Below are 23,245 nucleotides of genomic sequence, written 5' to 3'. Positions count from 1 at the left end.
AATTTTCAGTTAAAATTAAATGAGACCAATAAAAATGAATGGTTACAGGTGTCCACAGAGTAGCAAGACAGTCTGCAGTTAACAAGGGCTAAGTTCACTGCAACACGTCATTGCAATGAGGATGATGGGTGAATGCCTTGTACCGAGTACTTCTCAAAAATAAACTTTCCGCTCACACGCATTTAAAAAGGCTGCACTGTTTAACAATCCTCTGCACTGTGCACTATCACACTGGCTTTATCAAGCAGTCACCAATTTGTGAGTGGCTTAGGCTTTGTCTTCACTACCCGCCGATCCGGCGGGTAGCAATCGGTTTTTCGGGGATCGACTTACCGCGTCTAGTGAAGACGCGGTAAAATCGATCCCTGATCGCTCTGCCGTCGACTCTGGAAATCCACCTCGGCAGGAGGCGGCAGCGGAGTCGGCGGCAGCGGTCGACTTTCCCGCGTCCTCACCGCTAGGTAAGCCGACCTAAAATACGCAACTTCAGCTACGGTATTCACGTAGCTGAAGTTGCGTATCTTAGGTCGGACCCCCGCTGCAGTGTAGACCTAGCCTTAGAAAACACAAAATCATACAGTTATTGCTGAGCTATCCTTATTACCAGGAAATCACCTCGTTCTCAAATTTATCTCCCTGCTGCAAAGACCCTGTTCATCTCCTGCTTCACTCTACTGTTTCTGACTTACTTGATCAGTGCTAAACTCCTCAAACTGAGGTTATGAAAAACTGCTATAGAAATGAGAACCAGTTTTCAAGCCTCCACTGTTGCACATCAGATACACACACACAAACAAATATGCATGCGCTATTAGTTCCCCTCTCCCAAATCCTGTTTGATTTTTTAAAAATATGAATACGTTTGATAAGTATGCCTGAGTTTGTAAATGTGTTTAAAGACAGAATTCTGATGCTTGTTTACTAATATTTGTAACTTGTTAAAAAATCCCAAATAGTTATTTTTTAACATCAACAAAACAAAACACAACATTTTCTTAAGCTTGCAAAGCCAAGCACACAACAGTTAGGAAGATGCCAGATTCAGAGTTGCCTGAGCAGCCTTAACCTGCCCCCTTATGAATATGCATTATGACACAATTTTTATGGATCGCGTCCTTTTCTTTCCACTGGACCCCACCTCATTCGGGAATAGTCAACACAAAAATCTAACATTAGCAAAACTACCTATTGTTTAGAGCTGTCCAAAACATGTTAAAAATCAGCAACAACGTTTTCCTTATCATTTCAATTTTTTTTTTAAAATGCAACCAATTCTATAGTTATTGATGACAATTTTTTTATGCCCTTCAAACTTTTTTTTGGTAAAAATTCAAAATTTTTGCTGCAGGGCTGGTGACATGTAGGCGCAATGGGAGGAGGTTGCACTCCCGCCCACTGTTACCAATCAATCTTTGTTTCATTGATTTCACTGTGTCAGCTGAAATCGACGTTTACTGAAATCTACTGATTTAAACTGAATCCTGCCAAGCCTAGCTATTTGATATGAAGTTCTACATAGAAAGTGTTAAATACAGAGAGGTTATTTTTCCTCCAGAGAATCTCATAAGGGCTACTGCAGCAACTTCCTCTGCACAGCATTGCTTTCTTACCAACTTGTGATTTTCTCACTAGACTCGCAATAGAAGGTGTTTTCCTTAAAACCCCAACTACTGGAGGCAAGTGACTGTGAAAATCTCAGCTTTCATTTAAAAGACAAGGAAGTTTTTAGTCCTCATGGGTAGAGCCCTGTGTGGACACAAATATATATCCGCAGATATTTATATCCACGGATATAAATCAGTATCCACAGGGCTCTCCCAGGAACTGCAGAGGCGAAAGGAGTAGAACGTGGGGCCGCCGCTCCCAGGAGTCAGCGCCCTGTGCTGGCAGCTCCTCCCATGCAGCTGTACCACCCCCAGCCCTGTCCTTGTCTCTTCTACGCAGCTTACTGCGCCTCCTGTCTGGGTCTGTATAGCTGCGCTGAAGGACAGGGCTGGAGGTGGTAGAGCAGTGCCAGAGGTGCTGCCGGCATGGGGCACTGGCTACTGGGAGAGTGGCCCCACACTCTGCTCCTTTTGCCATTGCAGTTCTCGGAAGAGCCCTGCGGATGCCGATTTATATCCGTGGATATAAATTTGTATCCGCACAGGACTCTACTCATGGGTTCAGAGAAAAGCCCGAAAATATGAACTGGTTTAACCTAAAGGCTCAGATTGGAAAGCAAATAAAAAGAATCCAAAACTTAAAAACTAAACACAAAAAAACCCCCAACATGATTATTAAACCAAATTCCTGATTTTGGGGACATGGCTCAGGATTTCTGAAAGCTTAGGGTTGGCAGTACTGGTATTGTGAGCGTTAAGTATTCTTGTGTGGATGGAGACTTGCAGAGACATTGGCTTCAGTGCACATATAATTACAGATGAACCTCTCTTAGGAGTTTCTTAATGTTGCAGAATAGTTTGATATACAGGCTTAATCTCTATGCCCACTTGACTTAGCCCATGATCACCTTAAGAACATTATGTATATTTGTTTCACCTGGCTTTTAAGGAAAGGTAGGTGGACTGAGGTACATGCTGATATAAAGAAGAGCTAGTATTTGATTGATTATGCTGCTAGATAGGAGGGTTGAGTTGGTTGTACTGCACTTTAGGATGCTCTACGCTGATATATGGGCATTTTTTATTTAACCTAAATCAAAATAAAATGAAACCATTCATAATGGGAACTGCGTGAGTTTGGTCTGAGAGCTTGCCCAGGTAAGAATACAAGGAATCAGACATTGTGCTGTGAGGCAACTAGAAAGCTTTTGAATGCTGTAACAAATATTAATAGGGCTATTCATTTTTGTTCTTCACTTGGTGTTGCTGATCCATGTTTGGTCCTAAGCAGGCTCACGCCTATTTTATTTTTATACTGGTGTCAAGCCTTTTACCCCAATCCTTCTTGCTAATAACATTTTACCTAAGAAATAAATAATGACTTGCTAAATTTCACAGCTATAGACCACAAACTAAACACTGAAAAACTGGAGTAATTATGGTATGGTAGCCAGAAGGCAGTGGTTTATCATCACAGTAGGAATGGTAGATCGCAAACTGCTTCCCATGTCTTAACCCTTAATGAATCCATACAAATATATTAACAGTTAAAAAAAATAATTCTATCGTTTTATCCCTATCTTACATATGGAGAAATTGAAGATCAAAGAGGTTAAGAACATAAGAATGGCCATACTGGGTCAGACCAATGCTCCATCAAGCCCAATATCCTGTCTTCTGACAGTGGCCAGTGCCAGATGCTTCAGAAGGTATGAACAGAACATGGCAATTATCAAGTGATCCATCCCCTGTCGTCCAGTCCCAGTATTTGGCAATCAGTGACTATGGGACCCAGAGCATGAAGTTGCATCCCTGACAATCTCGGCTAATAAGACGTATCCTCCATGAAGAGAGAAGAGTGCCACCTACTGGGCACTTATACCATTTCCTGGAGCACAGGAAGGCGTTTTTCCTTGCAGGCTCCCTCACCCAACCACAGTCTCAAAATGACCCTCCTTAGTTACAAGGTCGTCCATTCACAGCCCAGATGTGTAATTTGCCCAAGGTCACAAACTGAGTCAGTGGCAGGTAGGGTTACCATTCGTCCGGATTCCCCCGGACATGTCCGGCTTTTTGAGCTAAAAATAGCATCCGGGGGGAATTTATAAATGTCCGGACTTCCCCCCCCCCCCCATGCAGAGCGCGCGCGGCTAACAGGGCAGCCGGCCGGATGGTGCCACTTACATGGGGCTCCGACAGCCAGAGAGAGCCCCTCCTCCTCTCCCTTGCAGCAGAGATCACTCCCTCCCTACCTCCCTGCATTCGCAGATCGCCTCCGGCAGTCTGGAGCTCCTCCCCCGCCCCTCCTGCCCAGCGTGCCGGGACGAACGGCTCAGGCCGTTCCTGAGCAAGTTCACAGAGACGTTAGGCGAAGGCCAACAACAAGGGGGGCAGGGGGTCGGAGAAGGGGCAGGGAGATTTTGGAGGGGGCAGTCAAGAGACGGGGGGGGTCGGGAGTTCGGGGGGGGGCTTTCTGGGCGGGGTGGAGAAGGTTTTGGGCAGTCAGGGTACAGGTAGGGGGTAGGGTCCTGGGGGGCAGTTAGGGTGGGGGGGTCTTAGGAGGGGGCAGTTAGGGGACAAGGGACAGGGAGGCTTAGGTAGGGGGTGGGGTTCTGGAGGGCAGTTAGGAGCAGGGGTCCCAGGAGGGGGCAGTCAGGGGACAAGGAGCGGGGGGGGGGGGGTTGGGAGTTCTGGGGGCGGGGCTGTCAGGGGGCAGGGGTGGGGAGAGGGATTGGAGCAGTCAGGGGACAGGGAGCAGAGGGGTTTAGATGGGTCGGGAGTTCTGGGGGGGGCTGTCGGGGTGGGGAGTGGTTGGATGGGGCGTGGGAGTCCCAGGGGTCTGTCTGGGGGTGGGGGTGTGGATAAGGGTTGGGGCAATCAGGGTACAGGTAGGGGGTAGGGTCCTAGGGGGCCAGTTAGGATGAGGGGAGGGTCTCAGGAGGGGGCAGTCAGGGGACAAGGAGCGGGGGGAGGGTCGGGGGTTCTGAGGGGGGAGGGAAGTGGGAGGGGCAGGGGCGGGGCTAGGGCAGGACGGGGCGGGGCTCCTCCCGTCCTCTTTTTTGCTTGCTGAAATATGGTAACCCTAGTGGCAGGGTCAGGAATAGAACCCTTGAATTCTTGGCTCCTAATACCATGTTGACACCACTAGGTAAGTACATTGTCTAGATGTTTCTGCTAAAATGATCAGGAGTGAAAAATTCTTGACATAAAGGCACTGCCTACCATATCTCATTTAACTGAGTTAGTAACTACACTGTCCATGCCTAGACCAGTGGTCTCCAAACTTTTTTGATCGCGCACCCCTATCAGTAAAAATTTTTTGAGCACACACCCCCTGCTGCGCCAGCTCTACCATTTTTGCCAAAGCAAAACAACAACAAAAAAGTGCTCCTCCTGCTGCACACCCCCCAGGATCCTCTTGTGCACCCCACTTTGGAGACCACTGCATTAGGATACAGTCTGTGAGCGGGTCACACTCTGGGCTGTTCAGTAGAACAGGATCCTGCCCCCTTTCAGAGCAGGTGTCTCTGATGGAGCAAACAGGCCCCCAGCAGCAGTTCAGTGCTGGGGAGATTCACCCATCGCTGGGGCACGAAGGGGCCTGTCTCAGGGGACGGAGGGGCTCAGAGGTTTGTAACGCAGTTACATTTGCAGATGAACAATAACCTCCCCCCCCTCTCCATTTCAGTCTCATTTCTCACCCCTCCCCTCCCTGACAACCCAGCTCCAGGTGTTAGCCAAATGGACACAGCAGGGAACCCCTCTGGGGCCCATCCATGCCCCGCCCCAGCCACTCTCCCCCCTGGGCCCGCCCATGCCCCCCCCCAAGGTGCTCTCCCCCGTGTCTGAACCCCCAGCTGGCCCCGGGAGCAGACCCTGGGCAGAGCCCGGGCAGCAACTCGCTGCTGGGGCCGCAGCTCCGGTCCCTCTACCAGGCGCTTCCCAGCCAGGGAGCAGCTTCCCGGGGCGGCGAGATCTGAGGCTGCGGGGCCGCTTGTGCAGAGTCACTTTCCTGCCCGGCCCCGGCCCTTTCCCCGGATCCCCCCATCACCTGCAGGCTCCGGCTCGGGGGCTGGTACGGGCAGAGCCCAGGGCTGCCCCCGGGGCGGAGAGGGGGGTTAATGCCGGTCTCTCCCTGCACAGACCCCGCCGGGGAGCAGCAGCGGCTCAGCCCGGGCTCCCGGCTCACAATGGAGGAGGCGGCAGCGTCTGACCCGGGAAGGTAAACAGAGCCAGAGCATGGGCAGGCTCTGACTAACACAAACCGGGCCCCGCGCAATTCGCTGCTGGGCTCCTAGGGACAGAGGATGCTCAGTCGAGGTCCCTTCCAGCCCTACACGTGTGTGATTGTCTGAACCCCCCTGGGTGCTGGGCTGGGCTGCCCCAGGCAGGGGCAGGGGCTGCAGAGCTAGGACCCGGAAGGGAGCTGGGGACGAAAGTGAACTGCACTCGCTACAGTAACGCTTGGTTACTCCTGCCCGAACGGAAAGCAAAAAACAAAAAAAGGGCTCCTCCTGCTGCGCACCCCCAAGGATCCTCTTGTGCACCCCCTGGGGTGCGCGCACAACACTTTGGAGACCACTGGCCTAGACTAGGAAAATACATTGTGTTTAAAAATGCATTCGTTAGCATGTTTTAAAACACTAATGTAGACAGAGCTTAACACCTTTAAATGCATATTAGCTGGCCATGGTCAATCCTAGGCTCACTCCTAGATAAGATGAATGTTACAATTAACACTTCTCATAGATAACCTTTCAGTCTGTCTGATTGCAGACCCAATAAAACGATGTTCCTTTAGTTTACATTCAATTCACATTTGAAAGGTTTTTCTTTGCAACTTTAAGAACAAGAAACTTAATATTTTAAAAACAAAAGGTGACATTCTGCAGAAAGAAATGGGGGTGACAGGTGGCCACCCTCACCAGTTTGCCTCTGGATCTCCCATGAGCAAGTTCATTCAAAGCCCATTACATAGCAATTTATTCCCACAGGGAGTCTTTCTGAGAATTACAAGAACTCTAGATAGCAAGAGAAACAAGAAGAGCGGAGTCAGGAATGCTAACATAAATGCTCTTTGTAGGTGGGTAGATGTTTTCTTTTGTTTTGGAATACTGATTCAACTTTAATCACCTATTACCTCAGCAGCTCCTGGACTTCTGGCTCCGTTAATTCATGGCAGATGTTGGTTACAAGGACCACAAGGATGAAGTCAGGTTTGTTAATGGTTTGGTGTTTTAATGTCTATGTCTCCACACAAGGATCCTAGGCGATGCTAAGTCTCTCGTTTCCACACTCACTGAGAATTTCTTCTCCCCTATGTCTAGAACACAGTTTGCAAGTCACTCACAGGTGATATCAATTGGAACTGGACAATGGTGCCCGGTGAGCTGTTTTGGTAGTAGCCTATAGAACTGCTAAGAGAAGCCCGAGCAATTTAATTAACTACTGCAGAAGTCTGAAGTGTAAACACAGCACCCTCTAATTCCAATGAGTGACCCTCAAGAGGCACTTATGAATTTATTATACTGACCCCCTTTTAAAAAAAAAAGAGGGGGAAGAGAGGGTAAATGAATTTTGTGCCTCTGAGGATGTCATGTTGCGAACACTGAAAATTGAGGTCCTTGGAACAACTGCAGCACAGGAAACAGCAAGTAAAGCTTCCCCACATTACCTGGGTAAGTTTCCTCACCCCTGACCTGGAGGGACCATTTCCACAAGTATTAGCTTGAGTTGCCTTGGCCTATTCAAGACTCAATAAAAGTGCCACTAGTTACTGCACTGAAAGCATCAACTATTTTCACACACAACACCAATCGTCAGGTAATTACCACTTTTGGTTGCTTACTGCCCTGGCCTGGATTCAGGTTCCGATTCAGCAAAGACCTTTAGCATGTGTTTAACTTTAAGCCCATGCTCAAGTTCCACTGAAGTTAATGGGACTTAAGTTAAGCACATGCTTATGTGTTTTGGTGAACTGGGGGCTCAGACATGAAACATCCAACCCCATTGCATCCCAGCCTAGCCTGCAGCTCTTTGCATTATTCCTTTCTCATCCCCCACAGCAATCCATCGTTACAAACATCATTCTCTTGTGCAAAATATCCATTCACAATTAGTGTGTTTGGAAATTATATACATTATTACACACACAAAAACAACATTAAAAGAATGTAATGGTTGCAAAATCAAACACACAAAAGTTAGGAAGTGTATGAATTAATTTTGCCAGTGCAACCTTCATTTGGCCCCCTAGGCACATGCGTTATGACAGTCATTAATTACGTGATCACATACTAGGATTCCTGCCTCTTCAATGAAAAGGATGGACAGTGTTCAGTGAAGGAGCAGCCATTCTATATTTTGTTTTTTCCTCCTTACTCAGGCCTCATTTACTGCACACAATTCAAACCCTCCTCTGAAGATAGAATTGTTAATTTCCACGTGGCCTTTTTCTATGGTGGTCACCACTAAAATATCTAAGTGCTTCACAAACATTAACTTATTTTTACAACCCCCTGTGAGATGAGGGTACATTACTAGTTCAATTTATAATTGGGGAACAGAGGCACAGAGACATTAACATCAACAGGGTACACCAATTTGGGGTGTCCGATCTAGATGCGTATGGCCTGATTTTTCAGAGAACTTGGTGTTTTATAGCACTTTATATGTTCAAAACACAGCTCCCATTGACTTCAGTTGCAGTTGTGAGTGCTCTCACTTCTGCAAATCAGATGCCAGGGTCTCAGGTTGGATACCTAGCAAAAGAGGAAAACACAACTTAGTGACCACCTGTGAAAAGTTTGGTTCAAGTGACTTGCCCAGCATCACACAGAATTCTGAAGCAGAGGCAGGGATAAAATTTAGCTCCCCACGATGGATTTCAACTGCCTAAACCACTAGACTATACATTCTCTTCCTGCAAATTCTCATTCACTATACACCTTCCTACCCCTGTTATGTGCTCCAGGACATGAGGGCAGCCTAGCCTCCTGTTTCTCTCGCGTTCCTTGAGCGGGTCCTGAGGGAGGATGCTCCCCGCCCACCATTCACCCCTGGCCCTCCAGAACTCGTCATCAGGCCCCTGCCCTGCGAGACTTCCCAGCCGCCCATGACATGCAACTTAAGTCTGCTGAATGCCATCCATCCAGTCCGCCTCCGAACTGTGCCCAGGAAAGATTTACATGCGCTCGTGCTTCACACCATCCACTTCCTTGCGTCCCACCCTGACACCAAGTGGCGGGACCTGCTGCCACCTAAGTAGGGCGAGAAACCCCGGTGGGGCCAGTCTGTGCTCCACTCTGGTCTCACGACCCACCAGGGATATTAGTTGCTGGCTCCTTCATGGAGCTGTAAGCACAGGTGTGTACCTGGCAAAATTCATGAACTCCCCCAACACCTGTCCCTTTTGCGACAATTGGGAGACCCAGGCACACATCTACATAGAGTTTCAGGTTGCAGCCCCTCTTCCAACTCCTCTAGAACCTCTTACTGCGGTTCTGGCGGCAGTTTTCCCTGCACCTCCTGACAGCTTCACAAAGCCCCACAAAGTCGCAGGACCTCCTCCTCAACCTCCTCCTGGCACTGGCCAAGACAGCCATCCATCATACCAAGAGGAGAAAGCTGAATGGGGGAGGGAGGTGTGCTCTGCAACCATTGAGTCTATTTCCGGTGCTTTGTCCGCTCCAGTCTTTGGGCAGAGTTTCTCTGGGCGGTGTCCACTGGATTCTTGGACACCTTTGAGGAGCAATGGACACTGTCCAGGGTTCTCTGCTTGTTGTCCACCTTTCGACACCTGATTCTTTACCTCTGACCTCACCGCTGCTCCTGTTTTTTTCATTTGTTGTGCCCAGAAATTAACTGTAGCCTGGGCTCAGTGGTTCCTCCCCCTTACTTGAGGAGGCAGGCCTTTAGTTATGGGCAGGCCAAGATCCGCCCACCCCAGTACTACAAAGAGTACAACCTTCCTACTTCTGCAACAAGTGAGGCAGAGAGCCAACAAACAATGGCATCATTCACAACTCAGCCCCAATTCATCCCCATAGCACCATCCCTCCTGTGCAGTGAATGACACACCACACAGTTCTGTGGAAAAAATAGTACTTGATCATGTCATTAAGGACTGTATCATAATGCACATGCAGAAGGCTGAATTAATGTTGCATGAGCAACCTTAATTCTTTCATTCCCTAACTGGGGCTTGGGGTATTAAATTGAGAAAGGTTGAGGATAAGGCAGTAAAATACAGAAAGAGTTCACATCAATCTAATGGGCCAAAGGAGAAACCCACTAAACATAGCATGATAATTCTGCTAAGCAGGAAATAATCATTCCCACCAACCCCACCCCCACTGACCTATAACCTTCCAGGGTCACATAGGCACAACCCCTTCCTTGGACAAGAGAGGGAGGGGACAGAACTGGCAGCATGGCAAACTAGGAGAAACAGAAAAGCTGGAGGTAAGGGGAACTGTACACAGAGCAGGCTGAAGCAGAAACCAGGGAACTGTGGGAGAACAGGGTGTGACTTTTGGACATTGCAGATGGATTCAGGTCTATGAGGAACTCCTGGAAAAGTAACAATGTCTGGGGCAGAGAGATAGTGCAGAGGGGTTCCAATGGCATACCCCAATAACTGATCCTGCCAGGAAACCTGCAAGTTCCTCCTTGTTTTTAATATAAGATTGTACTGGAAAGGGCATCCCAGACAATAGGCCTGAAGAACCCAACCCTCAACGAACTGCTCCGCAGGAGTCCCAACAAGAACATCTATACCTCACTTTGACCAATAACTGTTTAAGCCACTGAACCTAGGGTATCTGCAACTTTTGCCTTTCGTACCATCCTTGGTAAAATACCCCTTCACGTTAGCCGTATGTTTGAGTGGTTCTGGAGACCCACCAGGACTAGCACCTGCAGAGCTTAGCTGATGAAGCACCTTCAGCATTTGTCTCCAAGTCGCGGCAAGTACCTCAGAGGTTTGGTGTACCACAGCCCTGAGCAGCTATAATAGTTACAATATTATGTGTTTTCCTCTGAACGTGGCACTGGTTCTTTCAGTAGTATTCATTTTCTGTAGACAACCGAATTTCCTAACTAAATGTTAAGATTCCCATCTTATTTGTAAATTAAAAACAAGAGCCAACAAACATTAACATACCTTGTTAATTTCTTTGCCTACAAAATAGCCTCTCTTTTTTCCCTCCTCCTGTCTCCTTCCTTATCTTCCCCTCCCTGCTTGCATTGCCTGGCAAAATTCATGTGTCCACAAGAAAAGGACTAAAAATAACATCTCCCCCCTATTTCTTCCAGAAGCGGAGCTGAAAGAAAATAAGGTTTTATCAGGATGGGCATTGAGAGAAAGTAAGATTTTATCAGGGACTTGGCTTGACAAAGATAACATGTTATCAAGAGAGGACCTTGGCAAAGATAACACATTATCAATATCAGGAGTGAAGCTTGGGGAAAATAATGTGTTAATACCCATTAGGTTCTAAATCAAGCATCTGTGCGCTTGATGAATCGTTATTTTTTCCAAGCCCCACTCCTGCAAAGATGTTGATTTTTTTGGCAGACGATGCTTCTGGATAACACTTGGGGGAAGTGCTTTCTCTAGTAGCACTAGAGGGATTTTCTCCTTTTTAAAATGTTCTTGGTGAAGGATGCCAGCCTGACAGCCCTTGAGGCTAGAATTTCTATACCCAGAACAGGATAGCAGGGCACACTTCCTTACAAAGTCTCTGCAAGTACTTCAGGAGGACCACATGTAGGGGAAAGAGGGCCAATCAGGCCCCAATACCCATTCTGCCCTTGACCTCTCTCTACCAAGGCTGGCAATTGTTGCCTATTATAATGATGGTTTCTGGGATGTGAGCACTTGCCTACTAAGATGCAGACTGAGAACAGCCATCATCAATCAGATGGTAACGGCTTTTGGCCACTATCAACCATTTCTGGATAAGAAATGGCCAACTCAAACTGAAAATGCTCCATATCTCATTACTAATCCCCTGAGCTGCTCCGTAGACAAAGTACAATTACAGCCAGCTCCTGAAAATGAGAAAGAATTCATAGTAGTGTGAACAAACCCAAATCATTACCTCAATGTGGCAGAATGTGGGTGCCTACAACTCATTATTTGCCCACCCTGGGATAATTATTCTTGGAACTAGGAGGGGAGTTGTGCAAGGGAGTAGGAACATGGGGTGAATAATAAAGCACACTAGGGAAATATTCATTAAATGATTTCTGTAGGGAAGATATTGTAGCCAGCTGAATTTCTCTGGCTTATAGTGGGGAGCAGGAGGGAAAACAAGAGCAGCTGCTAATTTTAAGATCTTCTGTGGAAGAATTGCACCTCTTTTTGACATTCACCACTTGGATACCTCACCCTTGTGCCCAGCAACCTCATCATTCATGGGTGTGACCATTTAAATGAAAACAATACCTACTACAGCCCTTATTCAGAAGTCCAGCCCTATTCTGCAAAATGCATGCTCAACTTTAGGCAGGTGCTTAAGTCCCTCTAAAGTTAAGCATGTGCCTAAGGGCAGTCAAAGGCTGTTATTCCTCACAGCTGTACACCCTGCTGCTGCTATCATTAACGACACTGGGGGGAAAGGAGAAGAACTGTTCCATGTTGGCTTCTGCTTAATAAAAAAGATGGAGAGGCAGAAAGAGAAAGAAAAAAAAAACCACTCAAACCAGTGTTTTCCAATGTTTTTTAAAAGCACAACATTGGTAAGAAAATAATATTTGCAAGCTCATAAAAGGGTATTACAGATACCTTTAGGTTTCTAGAACTGCCACAACAGTAACCGCAGGCAACAGACAAAAATGCTAACTCAGGGCCTAGTAGTAGTTAATTCAGATTCTCCTGCTGATGAGTTGGCTCAGCTGCTCATCAATAGAGACTCCAGCTGATAATTATTAAGTTAAACTTCTGAGCAGTATTTGCATATGTAAAGGGCGCTTTCCCTGCTGTAGCAACAATGAAGACTAGAATGCATTTCCTGATTGTACAGCACTTGCATTTAGGGGATTTGGGTGAGATGGCCTACTTTGCATATGCTTTCGTATACTAATCATGTCAGCCATTTAGGAAAACTAAAAATCTACACTTAAACATACAGACATATACATACGGATGCAAAAACCTGTTGACCTATATTTAAGAGTTGAATACTCTTATCGCTCAAACTGAGCCAAAACACCCTTAACAAGAACCCTGCCATTTTCTCAAAAAACACAAAAGTTAGAGTCTGGAAATTCCAAGTTAAGGTTCCACCTTATACAGAAACCCCAAATATTCAAAAGATAGGCCAATACACAAGTGAGACATCCAAATAATAACTTTAACTCTGCTGTCGTAGCACCATCATGAGAACAACCAGAAACCAGAATGTAGTTTTCTGGCTAGATAACATTCTCTAAGGTGCTTTTGCTGAAATAAGGGATAGTGTTTTTCAATGTTAGAAAATTTGTTTGCCCGGGAACTTCCTTACATTTTGAAAAATGCTTAAGAATTGCTCTGTGACAAGAGACCCTGCAGACCTTGCAAACCATGCAGAAACTCCAGTGGACAATACAAGTTGACCACAGATGCAGACTACTGTTTCCAAGACACCCTCTGACCTCCACATGTAACTTTCTCCTCCCATTCATAATACTGGACCTCTTGTCCGCCACGTGGCTTTCCATCTTCTACTTCCTCCAGACTGGAACCACCTGCTCTCTGTATGATTCTCAGCTAGCCACTCCCCCCATCATGGCCATGCCCACTTTGCAAACCATGCTTCAAACTGAGGCATGCATATAGTGCACATGGATGTTTTTACATGTACAGTCTTCCACATTTTGTTATTTCGGTAACACCACCTTCAGTTCACATAATAACTAGACCTGTTTGAATACTAGGTTATTTTTCTATGGAAATTTTCAACTTTTCATTAAAAAAAAATGAAACCTAAAAAAATTTCACCCATTTTGGGGTTTGGGATTTTCCTGATGAAAATTCCAAAATTTCCAAAGAAAGCATACATCTTCTGTGAAAACGTTTATTTAATCAAAAATCCAATTTAGAAATTTAGGAAGATTTCCAACCAGTCCAATTATAACACCATAGAACCTATAGAAGGCTCACCTAATGCCCGTATAGCACTGCAGGAGAAGTGACATTTGTACTTACATTTGCTTCAGGGATAAGAGAAGCCAAAAACCCTGCAAAAAACAGTAGGAAGATCTTTGTGTAACCCAAGTTTACACAGTGTGGCTCTTCGTCTTCCAGTAGTGGCTGGACCATATAGAGGTTTATGAGTCCACCGCTACAGCCTTTGCATTAACAGACCTGGGTCGTTTAGCTCAGACTGCACAGGCTGGTGCTTTTAGATCCGATCTGAAGCTCAATTTCTGCTGTTCCCACCCACACACGTTATGTCTGCAACATATACTCATACTAAACTCTCTGTGTGAGCTGCTTAAAACTTTCTAGAAATATTTTACTCTAAAATGAGATATGTGAAGCCTGAGGTGGGTTAGGTTGGTTTTGGCTAAGCAGAGAGGGTAGGATGAAAAACAGAGGTCTGATGAGATGTGGGTGTCCAGCATCTGAATCTCAGGCCTAAGGCTTACAGCTGGGAGTTAGTTTCAACTTAAATATGGAGGAACCCATGTCCATGCCCATATATATTGTTATGGCGGTAGTCATGAGATGGCGTTGTTACGTATGGTCTTATAAGTTCTTTTTCATAGCATGCAAGCATTCTTCAGTCTTTGAAGAAATGCTGCAGTTAGTTTTAGGATACAGTTTGTGCTGGGTGGTGTTGCAAGCAGTATGAATGTTTGCTCTATGCCTTAATGTTTGTATCTGGAGTCTATTCTTGGGGCAAAGGTGCTGCCTTCTAGGGTTGCCAGTCGTCTGGTTTTCGACCGGACGCCTGGTCAAAAAAGGGACCTTGATAGCTCCAGTCAGCACCGCCGACTGGGCCGTTAAAAGTCCGGTTGGCAGCACAACGGAGGCCCAGGGCTGCTCCCGGAAGCGGCCGCCAGGTCCCTGCAGCCCTTAGACACATGAGTGGCCAGGGAGGCTCCATGCGCTGCCCCCACCCCGAGGGCCGGCCCTGCAGCTCCCATTGGCCGGGAACCGCGACCAATGAGAGCTGCAGGAGCAGCGCCTGTGGATGCAGGGGCAGCGCCTGCGGGTGCGAGGGCAGCACGCTAAGCCTCCCTGGCCGCCCATGCATCCAGGGGCTGCAGGAATCTGGCAGCCGCTTCCTGGGAGCCACGTAAGCACAGCCGGGAACCCACACACCAAACTCCCTGCCCCGGCCCAGCGTCCCCTCCCTGCCGGAGCCCGCGCACACCCCCAACACCCTGCCCCAGCCCCTTCCTGCACCCCAAACTCCTCATCCCCAGCCCCACCCCAGAGCCCACACCCCCAGCTGGAGCCTGCACCCCCTCCTGTACTCAGAACCCCTCAAGCCCCAGCCCAGAGCCCCCTGCTGCACCCCAAACCCCTCATCCCTGGCCCCACCCCAGAACCTGCACCCTCAGCCAGAGTCCTCACCCCCCACGCCCCAGCCCGGAGCCCTCTCCCGCACCCTGAACCCCTCATTTCTGGCTCCATCTGGAGCCCGTACCTCCAGCCCAGAGCCCATACCACCCCGCATCCCAACCCCCTGCCTGGACCCTGCTCCCGCACTCTAAACCCCCCAGCCCCACCCGAGAGCCTGCACCCCAAGCCGGAGCCATCACCCCCTCCCACACCCCAACCCCCTGCCTCAGGCCAGTGAAAGTAAGTGAGGGTGGGGGAGAGCAAGCGACAGAGGGAGGGGAGATGGAGCAAGCAGGGGTGGGGCCTTGGAGAAGGGGCAGGGCCTCGGGGAAGGAGCGTGGCAGGGGTGTTTGGTTTTGTGCGATTAGAAAGTTGGCAACCCTAGCTGCCTCTGAAATAGGCATAAGTGTTTTGACTGAGATTTTTGAAAGAGAGGATTGCCTGTATGCTGACCAACCACCTCTTGTTCAAGGACTGGTTTTATTTACAGGTTATATGAAAGTTAAATTAAGAAAATACCCAGATTTCACATGACTTATTTATCTTCCAATAGGAAAGTGACCTGCAAGGCCTGCAAGTCTGCTACTGCTCAGCACAGAAGCAACAGTACAAACATGCATATACAAAAACAAACAAACAAACAAAAACAACACACTAGCTCTCTGTTGTGACCTCTCTACTTTCTAAAAAAATATTTTATACATGCATAATACAAGTGGAAATACCACAAGTTTATTTTTCTAATTTAACATACACCTGTGTTATTTCAAAGGTGACAGAATAGTGCATAAGTTATTAATAGTCTTCTAGTATTCAGAGCCTTCTATTCTCCCCACTCATTTCCATCACTTTTCATTCGTTGCACCTGTCATTAAGCCACTTCAGTACTGAAGAACAGTGAGAGAAAAATGCAAATAACTGCACATTCAGAATACACGATGGCTGATCTCTGTTATGACATTTATCTTCACTTGTGAGGAGAGACAAAATAACTCATGAGTGAGTTCTCCCTCCTTCCTTATGAAGCAAAATGTCATAACAAATCATCATCTAGCAGATACAGCAAAAAGTCTCACAAGTAGCTAGCAAAAGTAAAATCACTTCATAGCTGTGATGCAAATAGTAAGCTATATGTCACAGCTACGACACCAGAGGGGTGAAATATGACTTTTAAAGTGACAAAAGAAAAAAAACAAGCCAGATTTTGAAAATAAAATAAAATGGTGGTGTACAAAATAAAGTGACCTGGATGGTGACTGGCTGAATTACCTCTGACAGCACCGCCCAACCATAAGCTGTCCATAAGTGTTCCTGTAAACTGAACTAAATTTGCAAGCATATTTAAAAGTTTCCCCTGTTTCTCTGTGACCCTATATTTTCTAAACAGAAAGCCAAAAAATTGCCAGAGCTGGCCAACATATTGACGAATTCTGATAAAAGCACATTTTTCTTATCAAAAACTTTAGCATATCCATCAGGCTATAACTTTCCAGTTCTGATGAAATCACACACCACAAAGGGTGAAATCCTGACCCCACTGAAGTTAATGTCAGTTTCACCATTAGCGTCAGTGGGATCAGAATTTCACCCAAGGGCTTTCCTCCACTAGTTATGTCACTAGGCTCCACTGAAATGTATTAGCAAAAGAAATCTTTCTGGGGGCAGGGCTATAATTAAATAAATAAAAATAAAAGTATCCCTCCTACTGAGGTACAGCTGGCAAGTACATAGTGAATCTGAGGTGACTCCTACAGAAGCTATTGTAAGGGAAATTAATTCTTTATATGATTTTGTATTGATTTATATCTTGATCATGCTTGAAGTCAATGTGAGTGTTGGTCCATTTGCAAAGAATGAGCTGCATATAAAAGAATCATTAGACTAGATTTCATATTTATGGTGACAGTCGCAGTCAATATATAGGAAATTTACTGTGCTTTACATTTTTTTGTTATGGAAGCAAAGACAGCACATTAGGAGCATAATCCCATTTCCACCAAAGTCAAAGGCAAAACTCATTGATTTCAATGGAAGCAGGAATGGTTCTAATATTTCATGAAATTTTGCATGCGTAGGCCATAGTGTTATTAATCATTTTTATGTAGCACCAGAAATGCACACAGCACTCTAATGTGGTAGGTCAGTATGTGGTCATGTCTCCTGTGTCCCATCACAAACAAAGAGTGTTTCCTGTGCAGCAAGCAAAAAAAAACCTTTTCAGAAAGGCTGCATTTACTAGGTTTAGATATCACCAAACAGAGGAAATCAGATTTTGTAGCCTAGTGTTATATACTAATTCAAGTTTAGTTTCTGATTCACAGAAGCACTTAAACATATGTTTAAGTTTATCCCTATTCAGGACAATACTTAAGCATGTGCTTAGCTTTAATCATGCATTTAAATCCTGTGGATGTGCTTAAGTGCTATCCTAAATAGGGATGTTTTTCTGAATCAGGGAAGCAGAGCTCAATTCTTGCAGACTTGTTAGAAAAATACGCCCCATTTTCTTCGCCTTTGTCAAATGGATCAACACCTTTCCAACACATAATTGTCTTCAAATATATTTCTTAAATGCAAAATATTTTTGTGGAAGGATTTAATAAAATAAATACTATTAATATATGATTTTACTTAAACTTTTTGTAGGCTAGCTTGTGACTGGAAGTCATAGCCAATGGTCTCTGCACATCACACATATAGTGCACTAACTCTTTGTTTGAAGTGGGTTGTAGCCCACGAAAGCTTATGCTCTAATAAATTTGTTAGTCTCTAAGGTGCCACAAGTACTCCTGTTATTTTTGCGGATACAGACTAACACGGCTGCTACTCTGTAACTCTTTGTTTGAGTTCTTTCGCAAGATTTAATTTTTTATTTTCCTTTGTCAATATAAATGCTTCCACCGCATTCTGAACCGAAGGGACTTTGTCTGGTTGCTGATTATAGCCTTGCAATCTCCCTTAATTTTTGTTGGTGTACTTTCATTAAAATTTCTGTTAACCTTCTTTCATCAATGTGATTATAGACCAATTCATTCTTACCACTTTCCTAAAATAGAACAGATCAAACCTAATCAAAAATATTTCACATGTACAAAAAAAAAAAGTCAAGCTGGAAAATAATAGTTCATCCACATAAAAATATTGTATCTCTGAAAGCAGCCATGTTAGCCTTTAAAGGTCAACTTAAACAAGGCACATTAAAGTAGCTTCCCTTCCCCACTGCTGTGTAATATCTGTCTTGAGACTCATGTCTCTCTGGTTCTGGTAACAGGAACGTGGTGGCTCAGTGCCCCACAATCAGATTCTGGAAAAGTCAGCTTTCTGGGTCAACAGCGACAGGTAAGAGCATTTATTCAGCACAGCACTATGCCATAAAGGGTTACGTTTCAGCAGGAAGTGTCGAGTAGCCATACATTCTGCAGGCCTCTATACAGTGACACATTTCTTGTTCCGTTTCACACATACAGAGACAGAAATCGATTGTAAAGACCGAGGCAGACAAAGGCAAGCTACATTACAGCAGCATCAGTACTATGTTTATAAGTTATTTCTTGTTTTTAGTTAAATTGCCTAGGGCGGTTGTGGAATCTCCCTCACTGGAGATTTTTTGAAGCAGGTTAGACAAAGACCTGTTAGGGATGGAGATAATACTTAGCCCTGCCTTGAATACAAGGAACTGCACTAGAAGACCTCTCAAGGTCTCTTCCAGTTCTACACTTCTATGATTCTATGATAAATAAGTTGACTCAAAAGCTGCGTAAGTCATCATTTAAATAATAGAAGCACTAGGTTACAATGGCTGTGATGTCAGTATATTCAGAATTCACACTGGTCCCTATCACATACAAGTTGTAAGTTCCCGTGCGTAAGAGCATAAATGCAGCATGCAATTTCTTCAGGGGCAGAGAACTTTTCCTTCACCCAAACCTGCCTGGATAATCTGACTGTATCCAACCAACAGGAAGAGAAAAAAAATCCCTTGCTCTCTTGAAGGAGCTATGCACTGTTAGGTGCTAGAATAATTAAATCCCATCCAATTCAGAGCTCCCATGGGCAGGATTATAAATGTGTAAGGGAGAGATGATGCAAGTTAGCTGTATATATCCAATGTTGCCAACCCTTGTTATTTTATCATCAGTCTAACAATATGTGGTGTTTTTCTTAAAGCCACTGCTCCTGCAATTATGTGGTTATATGAGAATCTCAGGTGGATTTTTAAATTTTTTAAAGTAAGTTTCAGAGAAAAACGTGAACCCTCAAGACCCAAAAACCAGAAGACAAATAAAAAGAACCTCAAAATTTAATTTATCATTTTTAAAATCTCTTGCTTTTCAGCTAACCTCATGATTTTTGGGGAGCTAACTCATGACTTTTAAACACATTCCATTTAAACAGATAACCCTTTACTAAAACAGATTATTTTTGTAATGATGCAGATCTTTATATGCCTAATGTGAAATGTTTTTGCCCAGTATGCTGTCAGTCACAAATTCAGAAGGGCAATTAAAGAGTTAAAAATTCTTGGTTGCTTTGTTGGGAGTTTTTAAAGACTACTAAATCAATGCCTTTTCTGAGGTAATAGTTAGCATTATTTTAAAACTTTCAAGAAGCTTCCAGATGGAAGATGTATACCAAAAAAACAAAAGGGAATAGATTTCATTGTTCATTTAGTCAGTCACTCCCTTTTGGTTTGTCTTTAATAGAGACAGAATTCAGATTCATATGCATTCAAAATACTATATAGAGAAAATCATTTATGTACATTAGTGCCTCCCCAATATTCATTTTTTTCATTGCCACCATCTGGACACCTGAGCTGCAGATTCCAGCTGAAAAGTTCAGACCAAACAGAAGATAAAACCAACTCAGTTCCATTACACAGGAAAAGGTGCCAACCCTAAACAGGTTGTTAGCTAGTGAAAATGTAACTCTGGCAATAATGTACAACGCAAAATTCTGACATAGCAATTACATTTTATTTCATTTAGGGTCTACCCCTTTTATGAGTGATCTGTCTTTCCCTGCATCACTTGCTCAGGCCTTAACCAGGTCCTGATGATCCTTAATACCTTAGGGCAGGTCTACTCTTCAAACGCTGCAGCGGCGCAACTGCACCAGTGCAGCTGCACCACTGTAGCGCTTCAGTGAAGATGCTACTACGCAGACAGGAGAGCTTCTCCAGTTGGCGTCAATAATCTACCTCCGTGAGAGGCAGTAGCTACGATGATGAGAAAGAATCTCTCCTGTTGACACAGCACTATCTACACCGTGGGTTAGCTTGGTATAACCGCATCGCTTTGGGCTGTGGATTTTCACACCCCTGAGTGATGTCGTTATACAGATGTAAGTTTATAATGTAGACCTTACCTTAATGTCAAAACCCACCATTCCCCAAATACCTTCTTCACTTCTAAATTTCTGCAAACTCTATCTTCATCCTCTGTGTAGCTGTGCAAACAGTAATTCTTCATCACAGGCTGATACTGATACTGCTCCATGAGATTAGCCAGCAAAAATAAATAAATAAATAAATAAATAAAGTTTTGAATTCTCCAGCCCTCCTCTCTCAACTTTAGCCTTCAGCAGCCCAAGCAAAGCTCATTTGGTTAGATTAGATATATCAGTCATGCATGAGAGACCTGAAATCAGGCCTCAACCGAAGTCTCCCACAATCACACAGCTACCACCACATTTTATTTAACAAAGGAGGCCATGTAGGAAGTCTATGGAGCATTCTTTGCTACATTCCTTGGCAATACATCTTCTGAATTTAGCATGTCATATAATTTACAATGCTTGAACACCTACTGTTTTAAGAAGCAAAACTGTGAACCCTGCTTGTGACTATTTTTGGTTAAAAAAATTAGCTAAATTTCATGTGTAATTTTGTTGGGTTCTTTTTAGTGAAATGTATAATTCCTTGCCAGATGGTGTTTGAGTTATCTAAACTATTACCCTAAACTTAATTAGGGATGAACTAAGGTAATTAAGCAGGGGGTGAGGTGGCAGAAATATTCAAGACATCCAACATCCGATATAAAATACGACTTTATATATCTGAGATGGGAATTAATCTTAAAAGTGTGCTTAAAAATGCAAATTCTTTCAGAAACAAACTTGACTTAAACAGTAGTTACTTGCAAATAGTTTAAGATGTGACAAATTCTGAATTAGCTAAAGTGGGCACAACTCCCACTGAGATCTTTAAAGAGTATGGCTCACTCATAAATATTATCGGTATACTATAATTGAAAGTCAACAGATGGTGCTATTTCAGATAGTCTTAACAGTGGTTCTTGAAGAAATGCTCCATTGTTAATTGTGGTGCAGTTCTTTTAGACTGTTTCATGACAAGTGAAATTTGTTCCCTAATTATGTCTTGACGGGAATTGTTACAGAGTTGTAGAACTAATGGAACTGCTGCCCACAGTATATACAGACAAATATATAATAGGTGCCTTTGAATAAGTGATGAGGAAGTTAATGGAGAAATTGAGTGGACAAAGCTGTGCTGTTAACATTTTACGTGATCTCTTTTTTGTTGCCAATTAATTCTAGATAAGTTGGCACTGAACTGGCATGACAGACAGATAAGGCTACAGGATAAAATAGAAGTTTCAAATGCATTTGGGGAGCAGTTTCAAACAAAACTTTTAAAACTATAAACTAAAGGCTACTTGAAGGAGAAATGTCTGTTAAAACCTGGAGAAAATATTCCTATTTTATTATTTAAAATCCAGCTCTGCAAAGGCTGTGTTGGCAAGAATCGTACATTTCTAGATAAAAGCAGTTTAGGATAATTTGTTAGCTCAGTGTCCGCTATCCACTCTCCTAAAAGGATATATATTTCAGGACTATTAGACATTTTTAGATGAAATAGGATGGCAAGGGAAATATAGATATGTTATGTTTCTGGAATACACAGGCAGAGCCGTAACTAAGAATTTTAATACCCAGAGGCGAAGCGGGGGGCATGCAGGGTCATGTGCCCCCCAATCCCGATTTCTGCCTCCCATTTAGCACAGAGGTTTTCAAACTGTGGGGCATGCCTCCTTAGGGGGATGAGAGAGTCTAGCAAGGTGTCTTGGTGAACCAAATCAAAGCATATTAGAACCCATACGGATCACTTAGGACAATTAAGTGTAGCAGTAAGCTGACGACAAGAGTAACAGGATTCTGCTTGGTTCTATGTTATAGTCCCCATTGAGTATTTTTATTACTATACACTAACCAATGTTGCCTCATTTGGAAATGAGAAGATAATTTCTGCAGGGGACTATAATTTGGAATCTTAAGCTCTTCGAAGGTTGATATAGCCAAAGGTCTAAACTAAAATATATCATGAAGAAACAAGGAAGGATAGTTTTACAGAGACTTTTGCGTCCCTTGGGATATACAGATGAAACATCCATATTTTGGGAGGCTGGAGTGACCCCTAGGGGTCCCTATACATGGAGATTCCTGAATGCAGGTCTAAAAGATTACATGTTTATACGTATGTTTACGGAACATATCTCAAATTATTTTAAGGAAAAGAAGAATGCGAGACCAGTGAAGCAGTGCTATGGGAAGTATCAAAATCAGTAACCTGGAGCCATATTTCATATATTCCTCCTAAAAAGAGACTAGCAAGAGAGACACAAGCCAATTTAGAATAGATATCATATGACCCAAAAACTAAGTATAATCAATCCCCAACAACAGAGCTGTTAAGCAAGGTGAAGATGTAAAAAAAAATAATCCATTTGAGGTTAGGACAAGCACAGGATAACCTGACCTTAATTCAATTTTTACAAAGGAGAAACAGATCTGGTACACCTTAAGTTAACTTGTTGAGAAAAAGGAATACACAAATGCTACGATGGAATATACTTTATTTTAGAAGTGTTTTATAAGTTTTAAAGAATTCATGTGCTATTGCTTATCAATAATAGGTCACCTTTCCTGCACCCAGGGGATCATGAATCTATCCAGCAATATTTACAGCATAGTACCTGATCAGTTCAGAGAAATGTGAAATAAACCTTTGGCAACGGAAGATGTCAAGGTAGCTATTATATATATATACCTATGCAGGAGCAACTCC

General features: G+C 44.3%; 1 protein-coding gene across 3 annotated transcripts in view; it reads right to left on the bottom strand.

The window, feature by feature from the left end:
• LARGE1 (LARGE xylosyl- and glucuronyltransferase 1) overlaps positions 1–23,245 on the bottom strand; it is a 273,403-nt gene that overhangs the window by 202,822 nt on the left and 47,336 nt on the right. The gene's annotated exons all lie outside the window — the stretch shown is intronic.

This window comes from Emys orbicularis, chromosome 1 (assembly GCF_028017835.1).
Source record: "Emys orbicularis isolate rEmyOrb1 chromosome 1, rEmyOrb1.hap1, whole genome shotgun sequence".
Lineage (NCBI taxonomy): Eukaryota > Metazoa > Chordata > Testudines > Emydidae > Emys > Emys orbicularis.
Note: the sequence above shows the minus strand (reverse complement) of the source record. Positions and strands in the feature narration are given on the sequence as shown.